The sequence below is a fragment of the Schistocerca americana genome, chromosome 8 (genome assembly GCF_021461395.2).
Source record: "Schistocerca americana isolate TAMUIC-IGC-003095 chromosome 8, iqSchAmer2.1, whole genome shotgun sequence".
Taxonomy (NCBI): domain Eukaryota; kingdom Metazoa; phylum Arthropoda; class Insecta; order Orthoptera; family Acrididae; genus Schistocerca; species Schistocerca americana.
Window position 1 is genome coordinate 296,731,709 of NC_060126.1, and position 22,379 is coordinate 296,754,087.

Sequence of the window (22,379 nt, forward strand, 5' to 3'; positions counted from 1 at the left end):
GAGTACACCATCCCAGGCGCTCCTGTCTGTGATGCAGCGTCAAGGGTAACCGCAGCCATGGTCTCCGAGCTGATAGTCCATCCTGCTGCAGACGTCGTCGAAGTGTTCGTGCAGATGGTTGTTTTCTTGCAAACGTCTCCATCTGTTGACTCAGGGATCGAGACGTGGCTGCACGATCCGTTACAGCCATGCGGATAAGATGCCTGTCATCTCGACTGCTAGTGATACGAGGCCGTTGGGTCCCACCACGGCGTTCCGTATTACCCTCCTGAACCCACCGATTCCATATTCTGCTAACAGTCATTGGATTTCGACCAACGCGAGCAGCAATGTCGCGATACGATAAACCGCAATCGCGATAGGCTACAATCCGACCTTTGTAAAAAATGGTTCAAATGGCTCTGAGCACTGCTGAGGTCATCAGTCCCCTAAAACTTAGAACTACTTAAAACTAACTAACCTAAGGACATCACACACATTCATGTCCGAGGCAGGATTCGAACCTGCGACCGTAGCGGTCCCGCGGTTCCAGACTGTAGCGCCTAGAACCGCTCGGCCACTCGCGTCGGTCGACCTTTATCTAAGTCGGAAACGTGATGGTACGGATTTCTCCTCCTTACGCGAGGCATCACAACAACGTTTCACCAGGCAACGCCGGTCAACTGCTGTTTGTGTATGAGAAATCGGTTTGAAACTTTCCTCATGTCAGCACGTTGTAGGTGTCGCCACCGGCGCCAACCTTGTGTGAATGCTCTGGAAAGCTAATAATTTGCATATCACAGCATCTTCTTCCTGTCGGTTAAATTTCGCGTCTGTAGCACATCATCTTCGTGGTGTAGCAATTTTAATGGCCAGTACTTGCAGGCATGTACGTCACGTTCTGACGGCTTGTAGTGGCTTTATATTACGAGGCTACTGCATTTAATTTAACATGAGGCAACTGCATGTTTTACACAGCCATGCATCTTTCTTTTTAGTTTTATTGATTATATCAATTGATTGATTAATTATGCAGCAGTTCCGACTGCTGGGGAGGTGGGTGGGTTATTTAATATTTATTTCTACACATTGATCTTGCCAAAAGCCGAGAAGCGATTCTTCTTAGTGTTTTAGCCCACTGGGGCACTCTGGGATGCTCTCTGGGTCACTCTGGGATGCTTATTGGTGCACTCTGGGATGCTCCCTGGGGCACTGTCTTATTATTTTTGTTTCATATATTCATGTTTACAATGTAGCCAAGGCGCGGCAGGATGTTCCCCGGGCGTGGCAGGAAGTAGCGCGCTGATAATCCAACATGGCGGACCGGAAACTGAATTTTCCAGCGGATCGCGCTCTGTTAACACTAGAGCGCGATCCTACGAGCTCTAGCGGCGGCCGAGCGCCACACACCGTTGGGTGGCTTGCGGAGTATAAATGTAGATGTAGATGTAGATGTAGATGTAGTGTAGTTTGTGTTGAACTTTGTTTCTGACGGCTGGTAGACAGTGGTACTAAGTTGATTTTGGATTGAATGTTTATACTAAGGGATTTAGTTTGGTGAATGATGTAAATGTGGAGACTGACGTCTCTGCCACACTAACGTACGCGTTAGTCAGTGTGGTCGCCTCCTATCTATCAGTATGAAAGTTATCACAACTCCATGCTTCCCGAGTTTGCAGAGCGGTGATTAACAATTTTCAGGCGCTCTCTCAAATATAGTGGAAATCAATCGAAAGAATATATTTCTGTTGTTTACATTGCAGGGCTGATCTAAATGGAGAGGTTTTGTTTACAGACGAAACATCATTTACCAACAATACACAAAATCCGTCATAGCAATACGCACTAACAGTTGAAAACGCAGCCTGTATGTGAGAAATGTCAACGTGTAGAGCGGGTTCCTGAAGAATGACATCACTGGTGACTATTTTATTAATGGAAATATAAAACAGCAGCAAGTAACTTCGTTGATAACAGATACGGCGAGGCAGTTATTGGAAGAAGTACCACGTCACACAAGGTAATCCACGTGCTAACAACGTAACTTACGTCCCGCCATTTCGCAAAGATAATTACAGATTTTTTTCTCAGAGCATTTGGTGATCGCTGGATCCGTCGTTCGGGAAACACAAAATGGCCTGCACGCTACGAGACTTAATATCTTTGGACTTTTATCTATGGCGAAAATTAAAAAAAAAAAAAAAAATGGTTCAAATGGCTCTGAGCACTATGGCACTCAACTTCTGAGGTCATTAGTCCCCTAGAACTTATAGCTAGTTAAACCTAACTAACCTAAGGACATAACACACATCCATGCCCGAGGCAGGATTCTAACCTGCGACCGTAGCGGTCTCGCGGTTCCAGACTGCAGCGCCTAGAACCGCACGGCCACTTCGGTCGGCGAAAATTAAAACAATGGGTCTATAAGGAAACACCGATCACTCCCGAACTGCAGTATAACACACACCTTTGCTGCTCAAAGTCCAGATGAAATTCAACGTGCGGTATAGTTGTCCCTAATCGCTTAATTGCTTTACAGCATATATCAATATTTTGAGCAATTGATGCGACAGTCATACTAATAAACACACAAATTGAGTACCTACTTACAGTTGGTACAGTAGGGCTAGTCGTTTGCGGGACCCCTTTCACTGGAAGGCAGCAGTTTGTGGTGATGTCATCCTGTACTACTTGCACAGCGTCCACACCTGTCTTGTCAATGAATTACTCCTCGAGGATTTCTTCCAATGCCACAGAATAATGTTGCTGTTTCGGTCTTCGGTTCAAAGACTGGTTTCATGCAGCTCTCTCCATGCTAATCTATCTTGTGAAGCCTCTACATCTCCGAGTAAATACTGCAACCTGCATCCTTCTGTATTTATCTCTTGGTCTCCCTCTACGATTTTTACCACACACGCTTCCATCCAGTACTGAGTTGGTGATCCCTAAATGTCTCAGACTGAGTCCTACCAAACGATCCCTTCATCTAGTCAGATTATGCGACAAATTTCTTTGTTTCCGAATTCTGTTCAGCACGTTCTCATTAGTTACATGATCTATCCATCTGATCTTCAGCACTCTTCTGTAGCACCACATTTCGAAAGTTTGTATTCTCTTCTTGTCTAAACTACTTATCGTCCATATTTTACGTCAGTACATGGCTACACTCTAGACCAATACCTTCAGGAAAGACTTCCTAACACCTGAATTTATATTTGATGTTAGCAAATTTCTCTTCTTCAGAAACGCATTTCACTCCATTGCCAGTCTACATCTTATGTCCTCTCTACTTCGACTGTCATCACTTATTTTGCTGCCCAAATAGCAGAATGTCTCATTTCCTAATCTAATTCCTCAACATCACCCTACTTTATTCGAGTACATTCCATTACCCTTGTTTTGCTTTTGTCAACTATGTCCATTCCGTTAAACAGTCCTTCCAAGTCCTTCGCTGTCTCTGACAGAATTACAATGTCATCGGCAAACCGCAAAATATTTATTTATTCTCCCTGGACTTTAATTACTACTCCAAATTTTTCTTTTGTTCCTATACTGCTTGCTCAATATACAGACTGAATAACATCGGGGATACGCTACAACCTTGTCTCACTCCCTTCTGAATCACTGCTTCCGTTTCGTGCCCCTCGGCTCTTATAAGTGCCATCTGGTTTTTGTAAAAAATCTAAATAGCCTTTCGCTACTTGTATTTTACCCCTGTCACCTTTAGAATTTGAAAGAGAGTATTCCAGTCAACATTGTCAAAAGCTTTCTCTAAGTCTACAATTGCTGTAAATGCGGGTTAGCCTTTCCTTAATCTATCTTCCATGAGTAGTAATAGGGACAGTATTGCCCCGCGTGTTCCTACATTTCTCCGGAATCCAAATTAATCATCCCCGAGGTCGGCTTCTACCAGTATTTCCATTCATCTGCAAAGAATTCGTGTTAGTTTTTTGCAACAGTGACTTATTAAATGTAGTTCAGTAATTTTCACACACGTCAGCACCTGCTTTCTTTGGAATTGGAATTATTATATTCTTCTTGAAATCTGAGGGTACTTCGCCTGCCTCATACATCGTGCTCACCAGATGGAAGAGTTTTGTCCTGGCTGGCTGCCCAAGGCTATCAGTATTTCTGGCGGAACGTTATCTATTCCCAGGGCTTTGATTCGACTTAGGTCTTTCAGTGCTGTGTCAATTTCTTCAGGAAGTATGGTATCTCCCACGTCATCTACATTCTCACCCATTTCCACGATATTGCCCTCAAGTACTTCTCCCTTGTATAGTCCCCTTGTATACTCCTTCCACCTTTCTGCTTTCCTTTCTTTGCTCAGGATTGGTTTTATATCTGTGCTCTTGATAGTCATACAGGTGGTTCTCACTTCTCCAAAGGTCTCTTTAATTTTTCTGTAGGCAGCATCTATCTTTCCCCTTGTGATTAGTGCTTCTAAATCCTTACATTGCACTTCCTGCCCCTCATTTTTTTTTAGACATTTGTATTCTGTTTCGCCTTCTTCACTTACTGCATTTTTATACTTTCTATTTTCTTCAAATAAAATCAATATCTCTTGTGTTACTCAAGGACTTCTATTAGCTTCCGTCTTTTTACCTACTTGATCCTCTGCTGCCTACACTATTTTTTCTCTCAGAGCTACTGATTCTTATTTTGCTGTATTTCTTTCTTTGTTCTTGTCAATCGTTCCCTAATTCTCCCTCTGAAACTCTCAACAACCTCTGATTCTTTCAGTATATACATGTGCCATCTCGTATATTTTCAATCTGATACCTTCCAATGTCTCCAGGACTCTTACACGTATACAACTTTCTTTCATAATTCTTAAACCAAGTGTTAGCTATGATTAAATTGTGCTCTGGAAAAAAATTTACCAGGCGGCTTCCTCTTCCATTCCTTTTCTCCTGTCTATAATCACCTACTACTTTTCCTTCTGTTCCTTTTCGCACTATCGCAGTCCCCAATCACTATTAAAGTTTCGTCTCCCTTAACTATCCGAATAATTTCTTTTATCTCCTCATACAGAATATTATTTTAAAAATAACGGAAAAAACAAAGTTGGTGTCTTAATAAGGCAGCTATAAGCATAAAAATTTACTTACCTACTTCAAAAAATGCACCTAAAATGTTTACTTCTTCTGAAGACGCCAATTTTATGGTGCTTGTGTATATTTGATGGAGTATGTATGTATGTATGTGTGTGTCGGGTGTACTACCGAAATGCAGTTTTTTGGAAGAAGCCACTGCTTTTCCTCTAACAAGATTCAACCGCTTTTCTGATTTACTAGTTCACACTATGCAGGTATGTAAATTCACTCATTTAAGATAGCATTATCGTCTCTCTATATACTCTAAAATTTAAAATCTTATCTAAGGTGGAGGTTAGAATCAACTAATCTTTACATCCCAAAATCCAAATATTCCTTTGTATTTGAATTTGTAGGTATTTACTATTTTCTGGCTTATAGTTTCGCAGTTATTCTAGGTGGCAATAGTTACTGAGTCACCCTGTATGCTTCTGGTACCCGTGAGTAACTTTCATATGAGTAACTTTCATATGTATTAAATTGTTTACTATGAGTTTCTTTTAGATTAAGACTTAGTTTGTATGATTTGTACCAGTTTTAATCCTGTTGCACTATTCTCTCAGTTGTGACTACTTGCAGGTAGATATGTGCGGGTTACTTTTTAGAACAAATATGGCTGCCGTATGTCAATATGATAGATGCCAGATATTTGGCGTGAAACTCATCTGGGGACATGACTAACTATGGAAATGTTAAATCTGTATTGCAAAATATCTGCAATATGACTAACACTCGTTACGTCTAGAGATTATCATCTTACTGTAGTGTGAAGCGTGACACAGAGGCCTTTGACATGCACTGTATTGCTTTGAACTTTGTGTATCTTTGTGTCAAATATATTACATAAGCCTCCCAGACGGCCAAACAACATTCGAAATGAGTCATACTAGAGTTCATTCGCAGGCGAGTGTTTCCTTGTCAGACTGTGATGGGGAGAAGATTTTTTCCTTTTTTTTTTTTGGGGGGGGGGGGGGGGGGAGGGCAAACGGGAGGGAGGGGGCGACAGTGGAAACAGTGGTAGGACACGAGGGGCAAAACGGGCCCCAAGCCCTATAAGAACCCCGTTACCGTCCTCACTGCCAGTTCGTCTGCCACAAAGCGAAGCGTCAGCCATGCCCCGCCACATCTTCGTGTTTCTGCTGCTATCCGTCTGCTTGATTCAGGTAACGTATCGATGATCCCGTACTGTGTCTCAAACATGGCAACAAAGCAATCGGCACCTGGAAGGTACTTACTTTGTGGTATGTCACAAGCTTTAGGGTAAAAATAATAAATATGCTTGTAGGTCCTAAACTGGATATGTTCAGGAAACTTACAAACAGTGGAAACAAAGGAGCAGGTAGCTTTTGCCTTCCTAATTCTAAGGTCATTCGACACCGTACCACTTTGTCTACAATTAATCAAAATACAATCACGGATACGAGACTGGTAGAATGACTGTTTGACTAACAGAACGTACTTATTTACACCGCAAGGCGGATGTACAACCGAAATGAAGCTATCCTCGGATGTTTCCCAAGAAAACGTGGAATGGCCTCTAATGTGCTCTCCTTCTTGTTCTTGTTGTTTTCTTCTTCCGCTAACCATGATTTCCCCTATTTGTCGGTCGCATTTCGGGGTCGTACTGGACCATCTCTTGCCCTATTTCTTGAGTGGTCGTCCGGGCATCCGTTTGTTTTGCGGTCGTCCATATTTACAAATTTTAAAGAGTCTTGTGGGGTCCATTCTTTCTATATGCGCCTTTCAGTTTATTTTCCTTGGCCACGTTCATTTATTTATGTGGCGAATTCCACAGTTTTCCCTTATCGATACATTTGTTCTCTTGTCCCACGTCGCTACTATTTGAATTTGTCTTAGTACCTTCTTTTCCACTACCGTTAACTTTTGTTTTCTTTTTCGTTTGTACTTTAGTTTCTGCTACATGTGTCATAACAGACTGCAATATTGCTTTATAACTTTTACTGTCCCCTGAGTTGTCATAAATTTATTTCTACACACAACATCTTGCAGGCACCCAGCAACCCTTACGGCCTTTGTCAACTGGTTTTTCACGTCGATGGTTGTAGTTGGTGGTAACTGTGGTGTCACCGCAAGGCACCACACTTGCTAGGTTGTAGGCTTCAAATCGGCCGCGGTCCGTCAGTATACATCGGACCCACGATTCGCCACTGTCGACGCTAGCAGGCCGAGTGCCGCCACTCGGTTGGTCTTACGAGACAAGCTAGCGCACTGGCCAGTTCTACATCCGACTTTAATAGGAATGATTCACTTGTTATAGCTTCAGAGATCTCATTTGCAGAGACGCTAGTCAGCATAGCCTTCAGCTAAGTCAGTAGCTACGACCTAGCCAGGCGTCACATACAGTATATGCATTGACAATTGATCTATGTGTGTGAAGCAATCAGAATTGCAAAGAAGTATTCGCAGTTCAGTCTATAAGTGCACTCGTAAAAATTACTGTACAAAGTCAGGATCGACGTTCACCGCTGATGCTGAATTAAAGCTAAGTATATAATTGTATTCCTGTCTACTAACTTTCTTATCACCTAAGATGTTCCAGATACATACCGTCAAGTATAGTTCATTGATCCTCACGTCAGCCTACGTGATCTACGCGTGCAATTAATGGGCACACCTCGTGATCAGACTAAGAGTCAAATTGAATGACTCAGCCGGGTCACCCTTTTTCCATGAGGCCCATAGTTCCGCCTTATATATAACAACAACAATCCACAAATAAATAAAACACATCATCTGCATCTAATTTACATCTTGCAGGTGTTTTGATATTTATATACTCATCGATTTTCCAGATGAAAAAGTACGGTAATATCGAAAATGCCTAGCTATAAGATGTAAATCACAAGCAGATGGTATTTCAATCGAACAAGTATGAACTTTAATTAACTTGGGGCTATTATCACCTACTGTGCTAAATATACACAAATCCATACAAAGAAACATATATCAGATAATGTCAGCAGGACTCTGAGGTTTCCAGCTGACGATTTTGTTTTCTACAAGAAAGCGACGTTGGAATATCGTAAGGGAATGCTGTAAGACACAAAATTACCTATTACTTTAATGGTTCGTAGCTCTTTTTGCATGACACTGTGTGTTGTACAACGCTCAAATCCAAATCGTAACAGGATTCACAGGCTTGATGAACTCCTAAGGCAAAAGAAGATAAGAACCACACATTAACCGACCGAAATATTAGGAGAAAACTAACCTGGAATCTATAAGATTGTCTAAATCTTTAGTGATAATACGAAGAAGCGAAATTACAATATGATTTTTGGAACGTACAGGGTGTTAGAACATCACGAAATACTTAAGAAAACATCTATTCATACATAACTAGCATTGATAGCAAGGAAATGCGAAATGAAATTATAAGAAAAACACAGTTCCTGGAAAGGAATATTCTGACGACCCTTCACATACGCCCTTTTACTTCTGTTTCTGATTAATAGCTTATACACTCTAATTTATGAGGAGCAAATATAATCTGGTCTATATTATATATAGTCCGAAATCCAACATACAGTGCTGCCATAAACAATAAGGTATAGATTTTGTTTTACTTCCAGTTTCTTTATAAGCTTTACATAATTTGTAATATATGTAGTACAATGACACACTTAATTTATCACACGTAATATTTTTCGTCCACGTAGTTCATTTAAGTGGTATTTTTCAATAATGCTTCATTCTTATTGAATCTGTTTTCAAAATTATAAAACGTGCAAAGTTTTATGTGTGTGCGGGTGCGTGTCTGTTTTGTGTGTGTGTGTGTGTGTGTGTGTGTGTGTGTGTGTGTGTGTGTGTGTGTGTGTGTCTGTGGCAGGGATGCAGCTTCGGCAGTTCTCCCATCTACCAGGTGCGCAGGAGCGTAACTTCTGTTCTACCAGTACTCCTGTGCGAATAATTATTTGTTGACAACAATTATTGTTGTTCGAATACCATTTTTTTACGTAAATTACTATCGACAGCAAAATAAATTTTTCCTTTTAGGAGGCCTGTTGCGAAACTGTGCTCTGCACATTTATTCGGTTTCCCAGTCCCTATAGCCTGCTCCCCCACACATTACGTCCTTGTCTGCTAGTTTCTGTTAAATAGTGATGCTCATCTTCCACAACCAGTCAGGAACGCTAAACGTCGTTAAAAACCCAACGTCGACAAATCAAAGATGTATATGTACTGATTTTCGACATATCGCCAAAAATATTGGCGAGGCATGCAGTTGTTTTTTACGAGTCGTATTCCCATTATAAACACCTACCTCAGGTTTAGTGTTGCTAAATGTTGTTGTGTTGTGTTGTTGTCGTGGTCTTAAGACCAAAGACATGTTTGATGCAGTTCTCTGATCTACTCCATACTACACAAGCCTCTCCCTTTCCGAAAAGCTACTGCAGCCTACATCCTGCTGAATCTGTTAACTGTATTCATCTCTTGCTCTCCCCCTACGGTTTTTAACCCCCGCGCACCCTTCCATTACTAAATCGGTGATCGCTAATTGTTTCAGACTGTGTCCTACCAACCGATCCCTTCTTCTGGTCAGGCTGTGCCACAGATTTCTTTGTTTCCCAATTCTATTCAGTACTTCCTCATTAGATACATGAACTGTCCAACTAATCTTCAGCATTCTTCTGTAGCACCACATTTCAAAAGCTTCTATTCTCCTCTTGTCTAAACTGTTTATCGTCCATGTTTTACTTCAGTACATGGCTACACTCCAGACAAACAGCTTCAGAAAAGACTCCCGAACACCTGAGTTTATATTTAATGTTCAAATTTATCTTCCTCAGAATCTCTTTTCTTGCCACTGACAGTCTACATTTTTATGCTCTTTACTTCGGCCACCATTAGTTACTTTATACCAAAACCTATCGACTATTTTAAGCGTTTCGTTTACTTAACCTAATTCCGTCAACATCGTCTGGTTTATTTCGACTACATTCCATTATTCTTGTTTCGCTTTTGTTGATGTTCATCTCATATCCTCCTTTCAAAACACTGCCCATTCCATTCTACTGCTCTTCCAAGTTTTTGCTATCGCTGACAGAATCTAAAAGTCATCGGCAAACCTCGAAGTTTTTATTTCTTCACTCCCCACTTTTCCTACTCCAGATTTTTCTATTGTTTCCTTTACTGCTTGCTCAGTATGCAGATTGAATAACAATCGGGATAGGCTACAATCCTGCGTCACTTCCTTCTCAACCACTGCTTGCCTTCCGTGTCACTGTTATAACTACTGTCTGGTTTCTGTACAAACTGTAAATAGCTTGCCGAGCGGTTCTCGGCGCTTCAGTACGGAACCGCGTGACCGCTACGGTCGCAGGTTCGAATCCTGCCTCGGGCATGGATGTGTGTGATGTCCTTAGGTTAGTTAGGTTTAAGTAGTTCTAAGTTCTAGGAGACTGATGACCACAGATGTTAAGTCCCATAGTGCTCAGAGCCATTTGTAAATAGCTTTTCGCTCCCTGTATTTAACCCCCACCATCTTTAGAATTTGAGAGAGAATGTTCCAGTCAACATTGTCAAAAGATTTCTCTAAGTCTGTAATCGTAGGCTTGCCTTTCCTAAACTTTTCTTCCTTGAGAAATCTTAGGGTCAGCGCCTCGCGTGTTCCTACGTTTTTCCGGAATCGAAACTGATCTCAGCCGAGGTCAGCTTCTACCAGTGTCACCATTGACCTGTAAGGAATTCGTGTTAGTATTTGGCAACAGAGACTTATTAAACTGATACTATGGTAATTTTCACACCTGTTATCACCTGCTTTCTTGGAATTTGAATAATTATATTCATTTTGAAGTATAAGGGTACTTAGCCTCTCTCATACATCTTGCTGACTGGATGAAAGAGTTCTGTCATAGCTGGCTCTCCCAAGGGTATCAGTAGTTATAATGAAATTTTTCTTCTGCCGGGATCTTGGTTCGATTTACATCTTTCAGTGCTCTGTCAAATGCTTCCGTCATCTTCATGTACGTCCTCTGCCCTTTCTATAATTATGCCTTCAATTTAATCTCCCTTCTACAGACCCACAATATACTCCTTTCACCTTTCAGCTTTCTCTTCTCTGCTTGGGACTCGTTTTCCACCAGATATCTTGATATTCATACAGCTTCTTCTCTTTTCTCCACTGTGTTGAATCATTAGACTTCTGACTGTTTTGATGCCGCTCTCTACCAATTCCTCTCTTGAGCTAACGACTTCATCTCAGAGCAGCACTTGCAAACTACGTCCTCAATTATTTATTGGATATATTCCAGTCTCTCTTTCCTCTACGGTTTTTATCCTCTACAGCTTTCTCTAGTATCACATTATTCCGTACCACATTATTCAATTTCCAACATTCTTATGTAGCACAACATCTCAAATAGTTCTATCCACTTCTGTTCCTGTTTTGCCGCAGTCTGTATTTCACTACCATGCAATTCTGTGCTCCAAATGTACATTCTCAGAAATTTCTTCCTGCAGTTGAGCCTTAAGTTTGATAGCAGCCAGCTTTTCCGTCCGTCTTGGGTTGTTTTGTTGCCTAGGTAGCAGAATTCCTTAACGCCATCTATTTCGTGACAAACATTTCTACTGCTTCCCATTACTTTCGTCTTTCATCGATGTACTCTCGGTCCATATTCTGTGTACATTAGGCTGTTCATTCCACTCAGCAACAGCAGTAAATTCTCTTCGTTTTCACGAAGGACACCAATGTCATCCTCAAGTCTTATCACTGATATTCTTTCAGCTTTAATTTTAATTTCGCTCTTGAAAACTTATTTTATTTCCTCGTTGCTTCTTCGATGTATAGATTGAACAGTAGGGGCGAAAGACTACATCCTCTCTTACACCCTTTTTAATCCGAGAACTTCGTTCTTGGTCTTCCACTGTTATTTTCTCTCGTATATTTCTCGCCCTTCCCTATAGCTTACCCCTATTTTTCTCAGAATTTCGGACATCTTGCACTATTTGACATAGTCGAGCCCTTTTTCCAGATCGACAAATCCTATGAACTTATGTTTATTTTTCCTCAGTCTTACTTCCAGTATCAACGAAAACGTCAAAATTGTTTCTCTGGTGACTTTCTCTTTCCCATGACCAAAATGATCGTCATCTGTCACATCCATAATTTTCTTTTCCGCTCTTCTGGGTACTATTCTGGTCAGCATCTTGGATGCATGAGTTGTTAAGCTCATTGTGCGATATTCCTCGCACAATCTTCGGAATTGTGGAGATGATGTTTTTCTGAAGTCGAGTGGTAATCGTCAGACTCATACATTCTATAAACAAGCGTGAATAATCGTTTTGCTGCCCATTCCCCCTTTGATTTTAGAAATTCTGATGGAATGCTACCTATCACTTCTGCCTTTTTCGATCTTAAGTCCTCAAAAGCTCTTTTAAACTATGATTCTCATACTGGATTCTCTACTTCTTCGTTATCGGTTCCTGTTTCTTGTTCTATCATGTCATCAGACAAGTCTTCGCCCTCATAGACGCCTTCAATGTACTTTTTTCATCTATCCTAACTCTCGTCTGCATTTACGAGTGGAATTCTCACTGCACTCTTAGTGTTTACAACCTTGCCTTTAATTTCACCGAAAGTTACTTTGACTTTTCTATGTGCTGAGTCAGTCCTTCCGACAATCATTTCTTTTCCGATTTCTTCACATTTTTCCTGGAGTCATTTCACCTTAGCTTCCTTGCACTTCCTATTATTTCGTTCATAAGTGACTTGTTTAGCTGTGTTCCCTAATTTCCTTGACCATTTTTGTATTTCCTTCTTCCGTCGATCAGGTGAAGTATCTCTTCTGTTACCTCCTGTGTGAATGATGGATGTATGGAAAGCAGATGTAAGTCTGAAGTCCGTAAATAGTGGAAGTTTAATTTTAAATCTTGTACATAATTTGACTGTTCTTAACTGAGGATCATAGAAATGAATAATTTACTTTAATTTTTGGCAATGCTTGGTTGTAATAGCCAAGTAACTAGCTACTGTGTGAACGATGGATTTATTGAAAGCAGATGTAAGTATTAAACCTGTAAATATTAGAAGTTTAGTTTTAATTCATGTACATAATTTTACTGTTTATTAACTGAGAACCATTAAAATTAATGAAACTCAAGTTTTTCTAATTACATTTTTGTACTGTGTTTATCTGACATGTTCCACACCCAGGAGGATCCCCTCTTTTGTGAGTCTATGGAATGAATAATTAATCAAATCAAATCAAACCTATTGTTTCTTCGAAGTTACATTCTTTGTACGATAGTTTTCTTTCCAACTTCTGTGATTGACCTTTTTGGTGATGTCCGTTCCTCTTCAACGGAAATGCCCACTGAGCTATTCCTTATAGCAGTATCTGTAGGCTGAGAGGACTTCATTCCTTAGTACTTCCGTATCCCACTTCCTTGCGCATTGATTCTTCCTGAGCAGTCTCTTAAACTTCACCCTACTCTTCATCACTGCTAAATTGCGATTTGAAACTGTATCTGCATCTGGGTACGTTTTAAAATCTGAAATCTGGTTTCTGAATCTCTGATTAAACATCATGTAGTTAAGCTGGAATATTCCCGTGTCTCCCTGTCTTTTCCAGGTATACGTCCTCCTCTTGTGATTCTTGAAAAAGAGTATTCACCATTACTAGCTGAAATTTATTGGAGAACTCAATTGGTCTTCTGCTCCTTACCCTACGACTGCATTCCAGTCCCCTATGACTATTAGATTATCATTTCTCTTTACATGCTGAATTACCCGTTCAGTACCGTCATATACTTCCTCTATCTGTACATCTTTGGCCTGAAGCGTCGCCATGTATACCTGAATTATTATTGTCGCTGCTGGTTTGTTGCGACTCTGATGAGAAAAACCTTACCAATGAACTTTTCACAGTAGCCCCTCTGTCCGCAGCTCGTGGTCTAGTGGCTAGCGTTGCTACCTCTGGATCACGCGGCATCGGGTCCGATTCCCGGCCGGGTCGGGGATTTTCTCCACCCGGGGATAGGGTGTTTGTGTTGCCATCATCTCATCACCATTCGGGTAGTCGAGAGACTGGTTATCGAAAGACTGGAACTTGTACGGCCGCAGATGACCACGATGTTGAGCGCCCTATAGACCAAAATCATCATCATCATCATCATCATCACAGTACCCCTCTGCGCTACCTTTCTATTCACAACGAATTCTACTCCCGTTATACGATTTTATGCTGCTGTTGATATTATCCTATACTCATATGACCAGAAATCCTTGTCTTCCGTCCATTTCACTTCATTGACCCCGACTGTATCTAGATGAAGCCTTAGTATTTCCGTTTTGAGATTATCTAGATTCCCAACCACATTCAAGCTTCTGACATTCCACGCCCTAGCTCGTAAAACGTTATCTTTTCGTTGGTTATTCCATCTTTCTGTCATAGTCACCACCCCCTTGGGAGTCCCCTCCTGGAGGTGCAAATGGGGAACTAGTCCTGAATCATTTGCCAGTGGGGGGAGCGTCATGAGACTTTTCAATTACAGACCACATATCTTGTGGATACTGGTTATGTGCCCTTTAATCCAATGGTTTCTATCGCCTTCTGCATCATCACACCGTTGATCATTGCTGATTCTTCTACATTTAGGGTGTATGTTCCCACATTAAGGGCAAGAGAGTGCCCTGAACCTTTGTCTGCTCCTCCGTCCACTTTGCCGTAGGCGGAATAAGGGTAACATCTTATGCCAGAAGTCTTTGGGCGCCATTGCTGATGATTTTCATTATAAATTTAGGCTTTGTCAGTGGTCGAAGGGGTGACCGCAGGCATTTTGTTTACTAATCAAAGACGTTCTCTTTTTTTTCTGGCATCCAAATAAGGGGGTGGGGGAAATGTGGGCAGAGATGCACCCAGAGGCCTGGCTACCATGTCCTGTTCCCCCCACCACCCTCCCCTCTCTCCTCCCAGGAACTAAGAAAAGGATAGGGAACGTGAAATAGAGCTACAAAGAACATCAATGACTTATTTATTTCCTTTTCTTGTAGTATATTTTTAAATTACTGTAGTTAGTATAACTGAGAATAACAGGAAACCAACGTCACGAGGAGGGGGGAGCGCAAAGTTGCCGGACTCAGTGAAATTATCGATGTATAGTTTTTCCGAAAAGAACTTTCTGATGACCAGACGAAGAGTGGGAAAGGCGTGGATCAAAAGACCAGGTACACAATATACACAATAAGCACGAGCAAGAGTGATTATGTCCTGATAGGGACAGACAGCAGTGTTTATCTTATTGGCACCTCCCAAAGAAGTTTGTTGAGGGGAGACTACTTATTGGGCCATGCGTTTAAGCCACGCAGCTGACAGCTGGGTAAAGATCTGCCTACTGCTACTGAGCAACATCAAGGGGCGGTAATAACGCATCCATAATGTACCTCAAGGCTTGGGGATAGCAATGTGGAGACCATCGAGGAAACCGTCTGGGATCTGCACCAGAGGCATTAAAAGATCCTGACAAATGTCCGTTCCCACCGGCGCCATTAGGGGACGAAATGGCCGATAAAACTCTACTGGAAGGCCTTTAGGGCCAGGCAACTTGTTTGTAGAACCCACCTGAGTAGCATCATGGACTTCGTCCTCCATCATGTCGGCAAGCAGATCCAGCATCGCAAGAAAATGGAACGTTTGTGGGGGCGACTCGAACCAGATGGCGCGTAGACATTGATGATCCTGACGCCCTAAACCGTGAGAGTTATACCTCTTGCTCAGAGATATCGGCAAATGCGTCAGCAATGATATCCTCATATAGGAGGATCGCCACCCCACAACCAGAAGGGGAAGCATGGGAGACATATGTCGTGAAGCGAAGAGGAGCACAAAAGGTTGTAATATGCATCTTCTGATGGAGGACAAAGTCAACGCCCACAGGATACAGCATTTTATGGACACTGACTGTGGCTCTATGATAAGTTTGAAAATCTGCCATCGCCAGGAGGATGGGCTATCCAGACATGGGGGAAGCACTGTGATGAGGAGGGAGCGGACCCCATCAAGGGGAGTCCATAGCTCGGTAAATCTCCAGAACGTCCATCTTCAGCCTCGATAACATCCGCACAGAAGACAGACGTTTCACTGAGCCGGTTCATCGAACACTAACAGAGGTGCGGCCACAGGTACCGACAGACAGAAATGGAGACAACCACATTAGATGCTGGCGGGCGAAGGTCAGTGCCCGTAGGTGGATGTGGATGCTGATAGAAGACGAAGGGGGGGGGGGGGGGGAAGACGTCGCGTCATCCGGTGCCAGGGCAGAGGACATGGCATCAGCAGTAGCAGGGTCATCATCCCCTGCACACATCTGGTGGAGGGAGTCATCAGAAGGGTACGGCGTTTTCTCTTTTGTATCCTCGGATCGCTGCTTCCCAACATATTGTTCTGTGTCGGATGGCGGGCGGTTGTCGTCCGACGTATGGTCGGATGGCAGAAAAGTGGAGGTCGGTACAGATCCATGATCGACAACCACTGGGTCGGGACAGACGGGCTGTGTCTGCTGACGGCCATCGTTCATTGGTGCTGTCTCCAGCACGTTGTAGGAGAAAAGGCAAAACGTCCATCGCGTCCTCGGGAGGAGTTGAAGCCGGCGCCGTCCAATTCAGAGTGGGCGCGGGCAGCCCAACCGCGGATGCGTGAGGTAGAGGTAAGACAGTGGGCGCCGCTGGGAGAGCGACGTCTCCGATTCGCTTCTGATCCAGTCTACGTCGGAGACATTCAGAACGGACATGACCTTCCTCGTCACAAGCTGAACAAATATGCGGTTAGCCATTGTACATGACGTGAGGTATGCAGTAGGCAATTACCAAGTAGGAAGGCACGCGTTTCCGCAGATCAATTTTTATCTGCTGGACACCATTGACGACACGGTCCGTTTCGAAAGTCTTCCACGTTTCAGCAACGTGACTGACGACAGTATTGTAACGTCCCAACGCGGCCATCACAGCGTCTGTCGGCACCTCAACCGGGAGTCCGAAACCCTCAACGTACGGGTGCCAAAACCAGCGTCCCCCGAAACCTCCCATAGTATCAGAACTTGAGATCATTATCATGGTGCCGCACAACTTTCGCGCATACCCCTTCATTCGCCAGCTTTATGTGCACAGTTGTACTGAGGATCGAAAAATGAGTTCTGAGAACATCTTGCGGCGAGAGATACATTTCATCCCGAATAAACCTTCGTACTTCATACCCTTTTGCTCGTTTACGATCCTAAGGAAAAGTTCATGAAGTCGGACGCGAAGACAAGCCACTACGCGAAAATAAACAAACGCGCACTCGCTCGCAAGCAACACAACAGGTAAGACGAAAACATTATGTGCTCATCTAACCACTGCCGAAGGCAGATTGCCTTGGGCCACGACCCCTTTACTTATCCTTTCCCCAAGTGATATATGCTTCTAAATCCTTACATTTGACCTCTAGCCATTGCCGCTTAGCCATTTTGCAGTTCCTACCAATCTCATTTTTGAGACGTTTGTATTCCCTTTCACCTGCTTCATTTGCTGGATTTTGATTAGTACACCAAAAATATTAGGCTGTAACTGAAAATTAAAAATCTGACGTAGAGTCATAAAATGAGAGTGCTGGAGAATATCCCGGTGCAACGAAAATAATCATGAACAAATGGCAAATTAATGCTTCTCAAAACGGAGAAACAGAAATAAAAATAAAAAAACCATCTGCTATTCAACAGGATCGTAGGCAATCATTATTAAAAACTGGCGACAATAGTGTAATTAATACAGATTCTATGCCCCTGGGTTCCAGGAAGGGGCAAGTGCTCCTGTGGCCCCCCATTGCGGACGCCCTCGTATCCCTATATTAAGTCTTGTTCTGGATGCGTTGGCACAGACACCGTACTGAATGGAAACTGCAGTTGGTGTTGTGGCCTTCAATCCAAGCACTGAAATTGTACATCTCTTAGCACTTATCTGTTCGCGACCGGAGTGGCCGAGCGGTTCTAGGCGCAACAGTCTGGAACCGCGCGACTGCTACGGCCGCAGGTTCGAATCCTGGATGTGTGTGATGTCCTTAGGTTGGCTAGGTTTAAGCAGTTCTAAGTTCAAGGGGACTGATGACTTCAGAAGTTATGTCCCATATTGCTCAGAGCCATTTGAACTTATCTGTTCTGTGCAAGTTACTTTATCCCGGAATAGCAATTTTAATTTCTATCCATTTGAACCTGCTGATATGTAGTCACGCCTTAGCTTCCCTCTTGGTGTCTATCCCACATACGTGCCTCCATTAGCAACTTAACTATTCATTCATGCCTCATCATGTGCGTCACGAAACTTTTGTTACTGAAGTTGTGCTATAACTTTCTGGCATCCGCGATTCCTCCCCTTCTCAAATGTTGCTTCTGTTTCATGTTTTTCGCCTCTCAGAAATACAGTGCGGTTTCTACACAAGCTACATTTGAACATTTGCTTCCTGTATTTTTGTCTGGTAACTTCATGATGTCTAACTGTATGTTCCAAACAGCACTGTCAATACCATTGTCCAAATCCAAAAATTTTAGAGATGCAAGTTTGCCTTCCTTCCCTCTGTCTTATAACACCCGATTTCAAACCAAGAGGAAGAATCATATAGGCAAAATTACAAATAATTACTCTGATTTTGGGGCTGAGATACGTAGAATCATTGTCAGCTGCCGGAAAAACAGGCTCGCATTTTCGAATTCACGAATGCGTGAATAATAACTACTACAGGGAGGTCAATTTGATCGCCCAAAGACATTGGACTTCGCAGAGAGTGAATAACTGTATTCTCTGAAAAAGTTTGCTGCCTTTAGTACCGATCAGCATGAGACGTAAAAAAAGGTTGCTAATTGTTTGTCCAGCAAGCCGTTATTCCGGTTAAGTACTTACAAAAATTGGACACATGGTCCGTCAGCTGTGCAAATGGTGATATTATTCTTTGCAGTAGACACACACAATTTCATGTTAATTTAATTATTGTCAACAAAAATTACAAACGCTTTCAGAGGCATTTAGAGATAGCATTTTGTTCGTTTTCATCGTAATCATAACACTAAGTCTGCATTCTCTGGGCATGAAAAGTCATTGAATTATATATTTTAGATAGCATCTACGTGACGAAATAGAAATCACTTCTCTATCCTTTCAATTTTCCGTGCTAAGTCGTAGGTTCTACATTTTCTGGTGTCGTCTTATATTTATTCGAATTTGAAACTGTTTTTTGCTTCGTTTTTCAGGTCATCGTTCACCAAGCCCGAGAAAAATTTTTGAACGTATAAAACTGCATATATTTTTATAGTTGAGGGTAAAATCACCAATGGAGTCCACAGGACTCAATATTGAGTTCTCTGTTGATTTTGATATATGTTTATGAGCTTTCATTTATTGCACATCGACAACAATTACGTCTTTTTTGCAGGAGACGTAAGTGTTATAATCTATGACAGCAGGCATACAGCAATAGAGAAAATTTTACAGTGTTGAGAAGCATTTTTGGGCGGTTATCTGCAAATGGTTTCTTTTTTAACTTTGGGAAAACGCAGCATGTTCGAGCATAAGGTTTATTTCCGTCGTTGTACACAAAAACTCTTCAGTAGCAAGACTGATTTCGACCGACTCGTCGTTATTTTTTTGTCATCAGTCTTCTGACTGGTTTGATGCGGCCACTGTTGAGTAGACCTCTCCATGTCACAGTAGCTTTTGCTGCCAATGTCCTCAGTTACTTGTTGGAAGTGTTCTAGTCTCTGTCTTCCTCCATTGTTTTAACCTTCTAGAGGTCCCTCTAGTACTGTGCAGATTATTCCCTAATGTCTTGACAGATGTCCTACCAACCTGCCCCTTATTCTAGCCAGTGTGTTTCATATGTTCCTTTCTTCCTCAATTGTGCAGAGAACTTACTCATGCCTCACATTATTAGTCCACCTAAGTTTCTTTTACAGCACCACATCTCAAATGCTTCGATTCTATTCTGCTTCAATTTTTCCACAGTCCATCATTCAGTCCCATACAATACCGTGTACCAAACGTATATTCTCCGAAATTTCTTCCTCAAATGTCTGATAATAACAGACTTCTTTTGGCCAGGAACGCCCTCTTTGGCTGTGCCAGTCCGCTTTGTATGTCCTCCTTGCTTCAAGCCTCAAGGGTTATTTTGCTTCCGATGTAAGAGAAATCCTTAACTTCGTGTGCTTCACGATTACCAATTTTGTTGTTAAGCCATTTTCATTTCTGCTACTTCCTAATCCTTGCAACAATCCGGGCTTGTGCTCTGTATCTAATGACCCCGGAGTTGACCTGAGGCTAAACCGTAGTTCTCCTTGCTTCCTTCATACGTGAGTAGAACGGGAAGAGAAGCTAATGACTGCTACAATGGGAACTGCCATCTGCCATGCACTTGAATTGGTGTGCAGAGTATGGATGTAGTTATAGATGTAATTGTATGAAGACGGGAAACCCAGATTTGAAAGTAAGTTGAAAAGTCCGTTCAGGGAAATGAGTCTATTTCACGGAAGAATTTTGGTTTGGAATTTTGCAGCTTCCTTACTGCAATACCATTACATACCTATTTGTGCTATTAAACTAAACACCATTCTGTTTTTTGAACTCACATGTAAATGGATCCATGTCACTATTCTTTGTAATGACTCTTTCGACGTCCTTGCGGAATAATGTACAGAATGTGTCGGGTAGAACATGTAGCTAACTAACTAACAAACTTCACGGCTCTGATCAGCAGGTAGCGGTGTCGCTGGTTGACGAACTCCAGGATGAGTTGGAGCGGTTGAACACTTACTACGAGAAGCACGAAAAGAAGTACCTGCCGCCTCACCTGAACGACGCTATTCACATATTGATGAAATATTTAAGGCAGGAGGCGCAGAGGCGGATAGACAAGGAGTTTGCCGAGGCAGCCGCCTCCACCTCCACCTCAGCCGTCCCCGCCTAGACCCTTCTGGGTGTGATATGGGGACAACCACTGAAAATTTCATAACTTTGTAAGCAATCGACTGATGGGAATGATACATGAAGCGTCATCAGCCACTAAGTGTCCTGAGAATCAACCATAAAATTCTTCATCGCCGGATGCACCAACAGACCTCAACTGTCCAGTGTGACGGCCTAATGTCCCAAGGAAAAGTATCGCTACATCTCTATAGTTTTAGAGTTTATACAATGTAACGAATGAATTTAATAAGAAAATGTCTAGAGAAAAAATTCAAAATATTCAATGTCTCGGTGAAAAATAAATTAGAGCAAGTATCCATATTAGCAATAACATTATAGAGCAAGTTTGGCAGTGAGACGGCTTGATGTGTGTTTACATGAATTCTAAAGGAAAATATTCACTGTTCCATGTTCTTACACGCACTTACTGAATGTAATGTATTAAGTATTTAACCATTCCTTCGGCTCCGTTTTATAATTTTGAGAAAAATGTATTTTAGATATATTTTCGAATAAATAGTGTTTCCAGAATATAATTAAGTATTGAAATACATGTATTTTTATTGATTTGAAAATGTACATAGCATGTATCTCATAAGCAATGAGTTCTTCCGGTGCCTAAAATACACCACTTAACAACCGCTAAGGAATAACCACAGGCAATGATGGACGACATCAAACATAGTACGTACGTAACAGATGTGGGTTGGTATATTTATAACGAAAATGGTACATATTTTACCACAAGCGAAAGCAGGACAGTTGAAAATACAACGTTCAAGTTTGACAGAGGTCAAAATCCCAACGTGAAGGTCAATATCAGCTTCTCAGTAAGTAATATGCCCTCATCGGCCACTAATGAATATTTTGCACCTATTAATCATGCTGGGTATCAAACTGTTTAGGAGGCTATGGTGGATATTGTTCTACTCCTCTCTCAAGGCGGGTTCAGTTCTTGCAAGGTTCTGAAAGACGGTGTTTGTTGAGAAAAATGTCTGCCAGGAGCATACAAGTCATGCTCTGTAGGTGTTCGATGCTTTCAATATCTTCACTTTCCAGTGTGTCTAATATCTCAACGGTCTTGTGTGGCGTTGCGCTAAGATATGCAGCAGTGATCGGCCATTGTGCATAATGCCTGCCGGATGATCATGTACATTCTGTGGTCTGTAACGTGCCCCTCTCTCTGCCCACTAACTGGTGGCCTGTGTCATTTCCACAGTGAAGCGGGATTCTTCAGAGAACATCACTCTGCACCACTGTTGCTGACCCCAAACAACGACATCTTTCTCAATGACGGCGTGGTTTAAGTGGGTAGCATTTAATCGGCTTCCGGGCATACGGACAGCATGACTGAAATC

The 22,379-nt window shown here is 42.1% G+C and overlaps 1 long non-coding RNA gene across 1 annotated transcript; it reads left to right on the plus strand.

Moving 5' to 3' along the window:
• Positions 1-6,100: 6,100 nt before the first annotated feature.
• On the plus strand, positions 6,101-21,557 carry LOC124545343. The gene is made up of 2 exons (XR_006967606.1): positions 6,101-6,238; positions 20,813-21,557. It is a non-coding gene; the product is annotated as an uncharacterized LOC124545343 (long non-coding RNA).
• Positions 21,558-22,379: the final 822 nt, after the last annotated feature.